This window comes from Cricetulus griseus, chromosome 9 (genome assembly GCF_003668045.3).
Source record: "Cricetulus griseus strain 17A/GY chromosome 9, alternate assembly CriGri-PICRH-1.0, whole genome shotgun sequence".
NCBI lineage: Eukaryota > Metazoa > Chordata > Mammalia > Rodentia > Cricetidae > Cricetulus > Cricetulus griseus.
The window spans coordinates 20,532,352-20,543,233 of record NC_048602.1 but is presented as its reverse complement, the minus strand read 5'-3'; positions in this window follow the sequence as shown (position 1 = coordinate 20,543,233).

Below are 10,882 nucleotides of genomic sequence, written 5' to 3'. Positions count from 1 at the left end.
TAGCACAGTGGGTTTGCAGTCTGGCTGCTGGGTGAGAGAAAGCCTGGAAGGAGCAGAAGAAAAGGCAGCAATGGACCAGCGTGCCCCAGAGCCTCATAGAGAATACAGTGGGCTGGAGCTTAAGCTGTGCGTCTCCCAGGCTGCTGGGAGATGGGAGAAAGCAGAAGAAAGGGCCACATGGGTGTAGCAGGCTGCCGGAGGCAGACAGGCATATTTGTCCACATGGAAAGTAATGCAGGGAGAATCAAACCCTTAAAATTTGGATTTGGATTCACTCAAAGGCAAGTGAACCGTCCATACCTTACTGACGATCAGATCTCCAGATACTGCAGGGGAGAGGTGGCGAGAGCTTAGCAAGATGAAGCTGAACTCTCTCTCTGACTCTCACATTGCAACAAACATACAAAGAGGACATTGCAAAGTTTAGAGAGGGAGAGCAGACAGAAACAAGCAGGGCTTAGAGCAAAGAAAAGGAAAGAATGTGGAGAATTCTTTCTCGGTTCCCCGACTACCTGGTCCAAGGCATCCTGTGGCCAGATTTGATTTGAAAGGAATGGTCAGATGGTCTCCAAAAGACCCCCCAATGGGAGTGAGGTATATGACACAATTCCCAAGGACGATGCAGAGAGAAGTCTGAAATTTGAGCACCTAAGGCGCCTCAGGGTCTCAGGTAGGACCAAACAGAGCAGGCAGCAGTTGTTCAGTGCATCATCCCACAAGAACAGGGACAAAGTGCTCTGAGCCCGAGAGAGACACAGTTGCCTTTTACCAGGATTTGGAGAAAAGTGAGAAGGTGGGGACTGTATTCAAGAAATGAAGCCTCACATCCAGGGAATGGCCAGAGGCAGGGAGCCCCAGCAGAGTCCCAATTGCCAGGTTTGAATGGAAGGCAAAGCCACTGGTGAACCAAAGAGCAGATTTGTTGCAGGGAGAAGAGAGCAATGTGTTGTGGGTAGAGCTGGGCAGGTAGGATGAGCCTGTTAAGTCTTGGCACCGATGAAAGGATAAACACGAAAGGCGAAGTGGGTACCTTTCAGCAGCACTACCAATGTGTGCCACTAGACACACATGCCAGGGGCAACAGTTTATTAGGAGAGGGGCAAAGCAACAAAGTGAAAGGCCATGTTGCAGTCAGAACAAGAGGTGAGAGAGGAGGGAGAGGATGCAGGAGAAACGAGACAAGAGTGAAAATTGTCTTTTCATTGGAACCAGGCATGCCTTAAATATCCTGTCTCTGCTAAAGTGTTGATTTCCTGTGATGGTTGTCATTGGAACCATGCTTGCCTTAAATATCCTGACTCTGCTAGAATGTTGATTTCCTGTGATGGTTGTCATTGGAACCATTGCATGCCTTAAATATCCTGTCTCTGCTAGAGTGTTGATTTCCTATGATGGGTTTCCTTCCTTTTCTTTCTGATAATTAAGACTGAGCCTTTGAATTTTGTCACCTATTTTCTCAGCCTTGTTTCACTGTATGTATCCTACCTTGATTATTACTGTGAGGACATACATTTGCCATGCACTTAGGACTTTTAATTATGAACAAAATCCCATTGTAAATGATGAGCAAAGAAATACATTGATGCCCAGTTCCTACAGAGGGTGGACTTACATCACTGAGCAATTTAAGGAAAAGCATAACTAGATGAGACTCAGGGTCTTGAATCACCAAACGACATCCCAGGGCAAAGCAATAAAAACAAAGCAGATTTATTTGCCACAAAGGCCAATCATCAGGGACAAGTGACAAAAGCTTGAGGTAAAGCATAAAGGAGAAGGGAAAGAAACAAGGGAGAAGCCAAAGGAGTATTTGTTCATGGAGGACCTAGAACTGTCTCTGGATAGAGGAGACTGATGCTCACTGTAGGAAATTGGAAATTTATAAAGGTGAAATATTTTTGCAAAGGGGAACCACATTTTAGGATGACATGTTTAATTTAATTGTCAGTTTAATTAGGACAGCCCATTCTAAGCACATTCTACAGCAAAAGGTCTGCTTGCATACCACCATGACTCAACATAATGATAATGGACAGAACCAAAATAAAATGGACACTCATCTACAGCAATGCATTTTGGACAAGTAATTAAATAATTTGTTCAAGGAACTAGAAATCTGGCTCAGTTGTGAAGATAATGTATTGCTCTTGCAGAAGACCAGAGTTCAGGCTCCAGTACTCATGTCAGGTGACTCACAACCAGGTTTAACTCTAGCTTCAGATGCAGTGGGTGTTTCTCACATGTACCGGTGTTTCTCACATGTACCAACTATTGTGCACACATAAGCACCCATCACATATTTGTACACACAAGTAAAGTAATAATGAAATATTTTGGTTTTTGTATATACCATTATAACTATCCTATACTCTGTGTTCTTACATTTAAAACAATTTCAATAGACTTTGTTTATTTACTATGGTGTATGTTGCATGTGAGAGGACATGGAGGTCAGAAGAACATTCTAGGAGTTATCTACCTCTTCCTACCACAAGGGCTCTTGGGATGATGTCACTATCAGCTTTAGTAGCAATGGATTTAATTGATGTGTTATCTTACTAGCATTAAAGGTCCTTTAAGGACTTTGATTTCATTACGTAGGATGAGAGACAATAGAAGAAATGAAGCAATCAGTTTGCGGATTCTATGTAGCCAACACTAAACAATCACATGACTAATATGTGACTCTTTGCTTTCCTACATCACCATTTTAATCTTATATGTGGGGCATTATTAAATGAGTGCTGTGTATAATAATTTTGAACACAGTATTCCTTACATTTTCTACATCATGTGTCAAAACTTTTACACACTTTTCTAGATTTCAAATTATAATGATCCTTTGAAAAAAGTGTCTCTTCACATTGCATGGTGTTTTCTTGTTCATACTGAGCAGTTTCAGATAATTTTGCAAGCAGTTATTCCAATATTCATCAGCCTTCTAAAAGACTGCGTAGGTTCCTGGCTCCCACTTTTCAGAGTCAATGAGTCAGATGCCCTATAAACTTGTGTATGAACACATGAAAACATGCAAATATAATAAATAAATAGTATGAAAGATTAGTAACTGGAATCCAGTATGCATTTAGCTTTAGAGGAGATCAATCACTAGGAAAGACCATTGCAGAATTTCCTCAGATTGCACCTTGAGTATCAAAACTGTTTCTTTAAGAAAATGGCACATTCAATAAATTTTCAAAGAGTCAAATATGTATGCCATGGTATATGGTAAAGGGACATGGTTATTGAACACATTCCAGTAATAACTAACTTAGGATAGTGATATATTTATAAGTACTATGAACTTTTAGGCTCTTTGATCTTCCCCATGTGGGTTGGAGAAGATGATCAAAGTGAATGATTTTTCTCATCAGGAAACACTCACTTGTCTCATTAGAAACTTCAATTTCTGGGCATTGGATGCAATCAAAACAGCAGGGTGCCATTCCCTCCTGCTGTGGTTTTCTGAATCCAGGACCACAATCAGCACTGCACACGGAGAGCGGCATCTGAGGGAAATTAAACACATGCTGATATTGTGAGTTGTAACTACTCCTTCCATAACTGTATTGTACTAGGTCATTGAGACATCAATAAGCTTCTTTTATATACCAATGAGTGAGCATATTTCTCTTAGTATATTATATAATGCCATATATGAATGTGTGTAAACAGATTAATATGAAGTTATGAGCTTCAAAATACTAGTAATTAAAAAGAATATTGGGGTGTTTGCCGTGGGGAGACACTATGGAGTTTGTAACCTGAGTTTTCTAATCATGCTCATCAACTTGATACAAAGCACATTGAAAAGTTTGAATGCTCCTTAAGTAAAAATATCTCTTCATTATACTAGCCTGTCATTATATCTGTAAAACTTTTATTAGTTGGTATTTGCAATAGGAGTGTCCTACCCATTGTGGCCGAGGCTGTATTTGAAAAATCGAGCAGAGCAAACCAATAAGCAGTGTTCCTTCAGTGTCTATGCTTTTGGTGCAGTATCCAGATACCTATCTTATCTTCCATTGACTACAGTCAATGAATCAAGTCGACCATTCCTCTTCATTGTGTTAATGGTTAGTGTTTAATTACAGCAATTGCTTATTGAGCTGGGACTAATGGACATCTAAGACAGAGTAAATCATTCATCAAATCTCAGAAAGCAAAAATGAACTCCAACAAAATAGCACTGCATATCATGACAGAGTGAAAGAAATCAACAACTAAATAGGCAGAATTTGTGCATTTGTGGTGATAAAATGCTGAGTTGATCTGTACTGAGCTGGAATGTGGAGAGTGACATGAGATGAAAATGCTTTAGAAAGGCTGCAAATACTGGAAGAATCTGAACAAATTTAGATTTCTTAATGTTAATTAATAGATTTCTACAATTTTAAAATAATAAAACATTTGAATCATCAAAAACATATTGATAGAGATCTACATGTTGCTTTAGAAAACTGCTGGTTATTGCATGCTCCCTTCCCATCCTGTGTTTGGTAGTGATATCTGTGCCAAAACCATGATGTCTCCTATGCCTTGGTTCTTCCACAGTCTCCACAATATGGTTATATAAATATCTTCCTTTTTGCAGTTTTCTTGAAAGAAGTTCTCACAGTGTAGTGTTTGTAGACCTCAACTCCCTATGTAGCCTAGTTGACAACTTTATCACTGAGAGCTGCATCTCCTACAGTCTGGATGTTGAGTTTGGAGGTTGTGCTAATTGTGGACACATTTCTTCCCCTCTTTTCTATATCTTATCTTTATCATCCCTTTTTTAAAGCTTCCTAAAATATTAAGAAATATTTTGAAGAAGAGTGGACAAAAAGTACATACTTGCTCAATTTCTGCTAAATTATTTGGAGCCAGGGTCTTGCTATGCAACTCTAGCTTTCTTGAACTTGCTAGGTATGGCAGACTGGCTATAAACTGACAGACATTTACTTGACTCTGCCTCTCAAGAGTTTGTATTAAAGGTATGCACCACCACATGTACCTGGTATCACTTATGGTTTTTAAGAAATTCTTTGGGATTCTTTACATATAGTACGATATTATCAATAGCATTGCCCTAAAATACTTTTTTAATGTCATTGTACTTGAATAAATGTATTAATTATTAAAACAAAACTCTTATGAAGCTTTACGCCTTCTATTACAAGGTAGACATCAACCTCATTATAGGGGAAGGGCATCAATGGCATTTTCTCCACCACTGTTTGGATTCTTAGTTGGGGTTTTCCCTGTGGATCCCTCAACATTTCCCCTGTTCCAGACCTCTCTCCATACCTGCATTGTCTCTCTCTATCAAGAAATCTCCTTTCTTGCCCTCCTCTATTCCTCCCCTCTCTCAGGCCTCTTGTTTTTCCCCCTCCCTCTCTTCCCTTCCCACCTCCTTCCTCTCCACCCACACACTGTGATTCCACTTTGTTCCGGGGTTCTCATTCCCTTCCCTTTCTTCAAGGTAGTATGCAATCTTCACTTTGGGACCTCCTTGTTTCCTAGTCTGGCAGTGGGGACCGTAGACTGGCAATTGTTTGCTTTATGTCTAAAAATCAAAAATGAGTGAGTACATATCATGTTTATCTTTTGTGATTGGGTTACCTCAATCAGGATGGTTTCTTCTAGTTCCATCCATTTTCCTGCGAATTTCAAGTTTCCATTGTTTTTATTTCCACTTAGCATTACTCCATTGTGTAAATGCACCACATTTTCTCTATCCATTCTTTAGTTGAGGGGCATCTAGGTTGTTTTCATGATATGGCTATTACAAATAATGCTGCTATGAACATAGTTGAATATATGTCCTTATTGTATGAATGTGCATTCTTTGGGTATATGCCCAAGAGAGGAATTGCTGGATCTTGCGGTAGACTGATTCCCATTTTTCTGAGAAAGTGCCATACTGATTTCCAAAGTGGTTGTACAAGTTTGCACTCCCACCATCAAACTGACAGCAAGGCCCTGTTTCTTAAGGCAACACCCACAGAATCCATTGACATGGAAAGGTTGGGTTGTTGCCTACATAGAATTTTATACCTGTGTTTCAGTGTCTTTAGCATGGGAACGCATTCTTTAGAATGCCAAATCAGAAACATTAACACCAACACATGCTGTAAAATCTTCAGTGTATCATATTTCCTAACTGTAAAATATGCTATGACAATCATAGCACACGGCTTATGAGAGTAATTAATCCATGTGTGATTTGACTTAACGCTTACTATACAAGATAGAATCCTTATCTGGCACTCCTTGGATGACCTTGAACTGAAGATTAGATACCCTGATACTTAGAGCATAGCCAAGTACTATTTGTTTAAGAAAACAACATGTTTTCATGAAATGACTCCTAAGGATATTCTGCTATATTCCTAGATAAGAAAGTAATTGAGCCATCACCATAGAGGCTTCCTCATGCTCCAAATGGGAAAAAACATTAATACCCACAGCCAGACTTTATGCAGAAAGAGAAGGAAAGAGAGAACTTCTAACACATGCCTTTAAATAGGCTCTATCCAGCATATTCCTCCCCTAAGAGCTCATGGAACTCCTCAGAAAAGGAGACGGTAGTAATGTAGAAATCAAATTGAATGGATCACACTGGGAGAATGAGGTCCTCTAGAGCAGGTAAACAAAACTTGTGTGAACACACAGGGGATGGATTTCCAAACACAGAGTCTATAATGTTCTGAATGAGATCCTTGGCATTTACAGTACAGCATTCAGTATAGTATTTCTATAGAATTCCCATGTCCATGAATGATTGGTCATATGATTCTTGTGCCTTCTTTTGGAGAACTCTTCCTCCTGTTGTTTTGCCTTATCTATCTTTGATGTAGTAGGTTTGTTTTATGTTATTACATTTAATTTTATTAGGTTCTAATAGGTTCAGTGTGGCTGGATTTATGTTGAGGTCTTTGATCCAGTTGGACTGATCATTCTATTGCTGTCCATGTCTTGGGGAGCTAATCTTGATTCCCTCTGTGCAGTCACTGTCTGTGCATTGGGAAGCCACTGAGGTCTCCAGAGATGGTAGATTACAGGTTCCAATGGGGTGATGGTGGAGCAAAATGCCTGCAGATGGCTTGCCTGCTGATCTGCTAGTATGGCTGAGGTGGCTGGGGAAGAGCCTGGCATTTTATCCGTGAGACTTTGGCCTGCAGACGGGGCTGAGAAGCTGAGGGTGGTCACTCACCACTTGGTCCTCTCTGTGCAGTCCCAGTGTATGTCTCAGTGAGTGACTGTGGTCAAGGGTGATGGGTGTGTTTGAGAGCCTGGTTTGACTTGTAGATTACAGGGACTGATAGGTTGGTGTTGGAAGAAGCTATCTGAAGGAGGCTCTCCAGTGGATTGGCTAGTGCAGCTGAGGTGGAGGAGGGGCCAGGTGTTTTTCTTCAGGGATTAAGGACAAGAGACTGGGGTGTCCAGCTGGGGGTCTGGTGATTAACCTCTTTATCCTCTCTGTGCAGTCTGTCTCAAATTAGTTTTTTAAAGTTTATATCCCATGATAAAGGCTGTTGAACCTATGGCTATTTAGAAGGCTGTACCAGCTGCAACAAGGAATGGGAGGAATAGCTGTTTTTCAGAGTCCACCGTCCATATAAAAATGAATTTTGACCCATTAGATAAAGCACTAGAACAGGCACATGTAGTCAAACCATTAGTACATATTTGCCAAGTAGTCTCAGGACCCAGTAATATTGCTGGTGTCCTAAAGGCAGAATAGCAGACATCAGAATAAGAGGAAGTACTTAGATTAGAGGTTTGGGATATACCACATGTTCTTTCTCCTCTAACATTTATTTCAGCTTTCCCCAGCTACCATGTGTTTTATTAGAAACTGGGTGGGCAAGTCATTAGTAGGAGGCACTGACATCCAAGCAAAATCAACAAACCTGGTCAATTTTGAGCTGGCAATGATTAACTAAGATGTGAATTTTGTCAAGAGTTGAAAATAGGGATGGGAAAAATCTCTCAAATTCCTGGTGAAACTCTGGCATCAGGTCTCTTTAGAACCCAAAATGCGAGTCCCTGGGGGTGGGTAATTTCTAGTAAATCTATTCCCAGCCTTGAGCCAATTTCCCATAACACTTTTCTAGGCAAAACTGAAAGTATGGGGATTCTATGCCTGCAAGCATGGTTACAGAAGGAAGACCATGCTTTAGGATTTCACAATGGGGTCAAGAACATTTTTCTGGAACCTTCATTACAAAATGTTATGGGATGGGAACAGCTAAGGTCTGAGGAACAAAAATATATGGTTTATACCAAGCAAACTTAGCTTGGTTAGAGACTAAAAATGGCTGCAAGGAATAAGATGAAGTTAGTTTGGTACCTCACCCCCCCACACCCAATCTTACATCATCCTCTCAAATCTTGAAAGGGGACTTCCATTTTCAGTGGCTCTCTGGGCAAATAATATTGTTGAAATACAAGTAATTTTCCATTTGCTGTCTGCCAAGAAACAAAATTTGTAATGTGCCATGGCCCAATTTGGAGGAATATTAAGAATGGAAATAGGGAATCTGCAGCAGTAGAAGTAAGGATAGTTAACCACAGAGACCAGTTAAGTGGGGACTTGTATCATTTGTTTCCTTCTGATTTGTTTTAGTATTTATTTATTTCTAAGATTGTTTCTACCATGACTCTCTAATTGTACCTGATTGGTTAGCAAAGTGTCCTATAGCGGGATTTTTTATTTGGCCCACCCCCAGCTTCCAAATGAAGATACGGACACTTATTCTTCATTAGGAATACTCCACCTTATCTTAGCTCTTATTTTAATCTGTTTCTCTTTATCTACAATTTGCTTCAGGCTTTTTACCTTTTTCTTTCTGAATATCTTATTTTCCTGCTGTCACTGCCTGGCTGACTGGTGGCTGCCTGGCTTCTAGCCCAAGGAGTTTCTCTCTCTCCTCATTCTCTTCTGTTTTTTCTTCTTTTTCTTCTCTCCTATTTATTCTCTATACCTACATTTTGCCTAAGACTTCGTAGCCTTCTTTCTTTTTGTATGTCTTATTTTCCTGCTATACCTGTCTTACTGGTTGTTCGGTACCTGGGATCTAGCTGTGAGACTGTCCCTCTCTCCTCTTTGTCTTATTTTCTCCGTTATTCTACTCTCTATTTTTTCCTCTGCCTGCCAGCCCTACCTATCCCTCTCCTGTCTAGTTACTGGCCAGTCATCTTTTTATTAGAATCATAAGGTGCCCTAGGCACAAACAGTGAAACAAAAACACATCCCTACATAATTAAACAAATGCAACATAAATAAATGTAATACAGCCTGACATCATTAGACAAATGCAGTGTGAAGCAATGTAACACACCATTCCACAGTTAAATTAACATTATACAACGATGCCATCAGATTATAGAGATATTTCAGCTAGTAAATCCCCTAGTGGTTGATGTAGGATTATTTGATTTTAGCTAGTACCTTTTGTGATCATTAGCCACCTTGAAATCCAGTATGGGTCCTGGTATTTCAATGGGCAATATATGTAGCCATTTGCCCACTTCTTTTGAATGGACCAAATATTCACACATTCTGTTGAAGATCAAAAATGTTGTACTCTTTTCTGTAACTTTCTCTGATGAAATTAGAATGCTGTTATCAGGGCTCAGGAAGGCAAAAATGTTACTAAGAGGCTTGCAGGGAATTAGGGAAATAGAACAGTCATCAGAGGCAGCTGGTTTGCTGACCCAGCTGAAGAGAATGGGATCAATCACATAGACTGCGCTGTTTGACATCAGCTCTCAACAAGTACTAATCTCTCCTGTTTGTAGTATTACTTGGGGATGGCATGGTGTATATTAGTTTGGAGTAGTATGTAGTCCACATATGATTTCTGGATGCTATCTAACAACTAAGTGTAAATCTGTTGGATAAGATACAGACTAGTGACAGGAGTTGAAGTTAAGGAACTTAAGGAAAATCTTGTTAGAACTTACTCCTCATGAATATGCAACAGACAGTGAAGCTGAGTCTGTTAATTGACATCACAGGACAATTTACCAGGAGACCTGTGAGGGGGGTTCAAGTTGCAACTCCCTGAAACATACATAAATACTTAGAAGTTATAAAAACAGATAAATAAATTGCTGGAGTAGACGCATACATTTAAGTCATAGGAAAAGCTTTTGGACTGAATAAAAATGATTTTGTGTTAAAAACATTAACATTAATTCTTTGGTCAGAGAGCTGCTCCATGTAATTCCAATCTAAATATCAATCTCCACAGAAACCAATTTTCCTAAAATTCATACATATTCACAAAAGATGACAGATAGTCTAAATAATCCAGAATAAAAAGAAAAATTTTGGAGGTATTCAGATTCTCAATCTTAGGATATACTATATATCCATAATAATAAAAACATTATGTCACTGGCATGAAAAAACACTTTCAAGAAAGTTGCTAAAAATATATGCTAGAGAAAAGAAAACATATTCAAATCATGGTGCTGAGAAAACTAGAAATCCATATGTAGAAGAATGAATTGAGACAGTATCTATCACCTTGTGTGACAATGAATTTCAATTCCATCAAAGACCTAAACCAGAATCACTGAAACACTGATACAGCTGGAAGGAAGCATGGGCAGTACCCCACATGATATCAATGTAGGAAAAAGAGACTGAATAGACCTCCCTTTCCTGGAAATTATACCCAATAATTGACAAGTAGAATATTATCAAACTAAAAATCTTCTTCATGGCTAAAGAAACAATCATCCATGTGCAAAGGAAGCCCAGAGGAATGCAAAGAATCTTTGCTGGCTCTATATTTCTCAGAAGATCACTATTCAAGATAAAAAAGAAGAAAAAATCCTCAAGAAAAAATGAGTCAAACAGATGACCAATTTTAATAATGGTCCT